We start from the raw sequence: 4,297 nt of genomic DNA, 5'->3' as shown, positions 1-4,297 counted from the left end.
ACACCTTTGTCTTTAGTCTCCTTCTTGCCCACCCTTTCTCACCTCCCACTCAGAACTTGAAAAACCTCTTACTAGCTAGGCGTGCCCTCATTGCTGGAGCCTTGTTTAGCACAATGTTTGAGTGATCTCTGCTGGCTTTTGGCAGAAATACTCATTCTCTAGTCATACTGTCTGGCTAGACTTCTCTGTAGCCACTTTGCTTGTGTTCAATTTACTTTTCACATGACCCTACATTGTGTCTTCCTGTAAACCCTTACATCTTCGCAAATGTAATCAATTGGCTAAAAATCCCAAAAAGTCATCCTGGATGTTGGGTGGACTTAATTCCACAACCAAGTGCCTTCTTAGAGGCAGGACATAGAGACAAAGAAAATGCCATATGAAAACAGCAGAATGCTGTAGCAATTCATCTACAAGCCAAGAACATTGCCAGCTGGACTCTCCCTCAGAACTCTGACCTCCAAAACCCAGCAGAACTCATTTCTGTGGTCTAACTCCATGTTTGTGGTCATTTGTTGCCACCATCTTAGAATCTAGTATATAATCCCAAGAGGTCCTACCCTTCCTACAACATCCCCCAAATGGGCTGTTGATCTTTGGCCTCCAGGATGGAGTGCTCACAACCTCTCCCTTCTATCTGGATGAGTCTCATTGCTGGAAAGTTCTTTCCTCTAAGCCAATTGAGGACACCACCAGTGTTAGAGTCTGCCATCCCTGCTGGGTGGGGATCCAGGAGTGATTCAGAGAGGAGGCAGCACACGTCCTGGACCTTAAAGGATGGAGATGATGAAAAATAGTAGGACCAGGTGGGGTCTCAGCATGGTCCTTATGATAGAATGTGGAAGACCCAGAAGTGGGAAGGTATGAGCTATGGTTCCTTCTATTTCTGCATAACTAATCATTGAGCAAGAAGCTTGAAACAGAGGTGTGTGGCTGGGTGGGCTCAAGAGGTTAGCTTTAAGATGTGAAAGGCTCAATCTCTAAAATTCCTGAGCTTCACACTAACTGTGGCTTTGCCATCTCCAAACTACGCTTTACCCCACTCTCCTCTTATTCCAAGGGCTCTTGGTCCTGAATCTTTCCAGGTCTCCTCCTCAGGTCACAGACCTATGAATAGGCTGCATAGGTTGGCATAACCTAGACATGACAATCTCAGCATTCTGCCCACAAGACAACAAAAGCAGGTCCAGAGGCCTTTGGTGGAAAACCACAGGTGGTGTTCTCTTTTAAAACTCTAATTTGGGGTGTTCAGGCCTCTACTTCCCTTCTGCCAACCCCCAACCTTAAGTAAGAAAGATAAAAGGTTATTGAGGAGAGGGAGCCCAGACCCCTTTACTTCTCCTGGCTAATTAGGGTCAAAGGGTTCTTTTAGGGCTCAATACCAATCTATGTCAACTGCAGACTCAGCTAGCAGTCTCCTCCATACTGTCCAGGTCAGAATGATCTCAGTTTCTGTCACTTACAACCAGTTGGTCCTGGTTAATGGTCCTTGCAAACCCAGCCCTTGCTGATCAAGAAGCCATTGAAGCAAAAGAAGATGGGACCCTCTAGCTTACAGCTGAACCCTGGCACTTTCTGAGGAGCATATGAACCCTGGCGCTGGGAGAATAAAGGTGGAGAAAATGCACTCAGAGAGGGAATGCACCAAACCTCAGTGGTGTTTCAGCCCTACACTTCCTATCTCAGAGAACCATGTCTTCCAGTTAAGGTCCCTTTAGAGGTATAAACTCAGGAACTCAGGAAGCATAAATAAGTCAATTTGCCAAAGTATTGACATGACTTGCTTAAATGCCCAAAAAAAAAAAAAAAAAAAAAAAAACCCAAGATTAGTTTTTTATTACCAAGTAAGTTTTCAGAAACACATAAATGTGTTGAAACTTTTATTTCCAAAAATAAACCAACTGAAGGTGAGGAAGCAGGTGTAGTACCCTCAGATAGTTCTAGAACAGGAGATGGAGACAGGAGGACCACAAGTTTGAGCCCAGCCTGGTCTACATAGTGATATCCTATTTTTTTTTTTTAAAAAAAGGGGGGGGGATGGCTTTGGCTTTGGAAACAATAATTTTCAGGAAGATTATATTGGAAAGAATAAATTTGAGTTCAGTTGGTAGTGCTTGTTCTAGCATGCAGGAAGCCATGAATTTGATCTTTAGTACAGCATAAAACTGTACATGGCGCATGGCTATAATCACAACACAAAGCACAAAGATAAGTTCAAGGTCATCCTTGGCTACACTGACAATTTAAGGCTAGCTTGAGCTATATGAATGAGAAAAAAAAAAGAGAGAACAAGGTCATTGGAAGCTACTGCAGAGAGGCAATCTCCAGCTTGTGACCAAAAGCCAAACTTTCCATGAGACACACCTCTTGGTTGATCAGTAAAGGTTTCCAGACAGGTTTCCAGACTAATAATAGGAAGAAGAGTCATACTGAATATGGGCTGCACATTCCCATGAGCTGGGGTCTTGGACCAAATTGAAAGGAAAAAAGAGAGTGGAATGAGTTGAACACCCTCATTTATGTTTTTCTGTTTTCTGTCTTGGGATGCACTGCCTCACACTCCTTCCCCACTGCTGTCAAAACAGACTGTTATATTCTAACCATGAGCCAAAATAAGCCCTCTTCTTTCCTGTGTTGGCTTTGTCAGGTATATTGTCCCAGCAATGAGAAAAATAACCATTGTGGAAGGAGTCCATGATGGGGTGAGCTGTTTACTTAGCCCAGAAGCAAAGGTGGGGGGGGCAACATCCCATAATTCCCTTCAAGGACATGCCCCCAAATGACCTGCTGCTTCCCACTAGGCTCCATCTCCTAAAGGCCCTGCCACTTGTACTCTACAGCCTCAGGCCTAAACCTTCAACACATTGGCCCTCAGAGGACTCTCATTGAAACCACAGCAGTGAAGCCTGTGAGCAGAGTCTCAGAATAACAGTCTCTAGATCTGGCAAGAAATAAAAATAATGAGTGTCTGTCTTACCAACTGGACAAGACCTGTGAAATCAGTACTTGTATGCTGGTCAGCACAAAAGGACCCCATACAACATATCCTGCTGACACGACTGCCTCTGACAGCTCAGCCTTCCTAAAAAAGCTGCTTGATGTAAGGGAGTTGCCTTGTGGCTTAAGATCATTGGGACTACATGTTTAGCTCAGGCAACATCTTGGGTTTCACCCCCAGCTTACAACTATGAGGAAAGGTCTAGAACTAGGTTATTGTGGTATTTGGAAACATTGGAAAGTTTATATGGCAGCTTTCATATTATGTGATTTAGAAAGCAAGCTGAGTGTGTTGGTGGTGCCTGTGCTTTCAGCATTCACAGGCTGAGACAGGAGACTTGCCATGAGTTCAAGGCCAGTTTGACCTATAGAGTTCCAGATCAGCCTGCATTTAAGGAAGAAAACAAAACAAAGCGACATTCATCACATGGCCATTCCATTTCTGGGAATCTGAGCTAGGAAAATAACCCAAGATGGGCCCCAAAGCCCATAATGGTATTATTTTTATTAAGAGAGCAGAAACAGTGTCCAAAACAGCATGTGTCCAAAAATCAGGACAATATTAAATCAAAAGAGGAGATCCATAATGGACAATATCACCTATTAAGTCATTTTATTTTTTATATTTCCATTTCTTTCATGTAAATGAGGGTGGGGGTATTCTATGTGCCACAGCATGTGTTTGTCAAGATCAGAGGATAATGTGCAAGAGTCAAGTGTCTCCTTCTGCCATACAGGTCTCAGGGATCAGACTTGGGTCTGATTTTACCCACTGAGCCATCTCCCAGACCCTTATTAAGTGATTTAAAAAATGGGGAAGGGCCAGCAGACCCTTTTGTGGGTACAAAAGCTCCTATCACCAAACCTGACATCCAGAGTGATCTTCAGGATGCACACTTGCTAGGACGGAACCAGCTTCCTCAAGTTGTCTTCTGACTACCACACATGGTTCACTGCACACACACACACATACACACACACACAAAGAAGTACATAAATAAATGTAATTTAAAGGGAAAGGTCCATAATGTGTTAACACACATACAGTTTTATTTCTGCTTTGTAGCCAAGACACTGGGGGATGCTTACTGGTAGAGAGGCTAATTTAGATGCAAGACACTTTGCAGTAATGCTAAGCATTTCAAAGCTGTGTCTGATCCCCTGTGGCTGAATCAGGTCTCTCTTGCAGTGGTAAGAGCACAGAGCTGACTGAGGTAGTCTGGACTGTAGGGTCTCATTTGCAAAGGTCGATTTTTATGAAAACACTAAGAGACAGAATAACCAGACATGTTTCAGAAGG

The sequence above is a fragment of the Psammomys obesus genome, unplaced genomic scaffold (genome assembly GCF_907164565.1).
Source record: "Psammomys obesus unplaced genomic scaffold, mPsaObe1.curated_primary_1811, whole genome shotgun sequence".
Lineage (NCBI taxonomy): Eukaryota > Metazoa > Chordata > Mammalia > Rodentia > Muridae > Psammomys > Psammomys obesus.
This window is presented reverse-complemented; position numbering follows the sequence as displayed.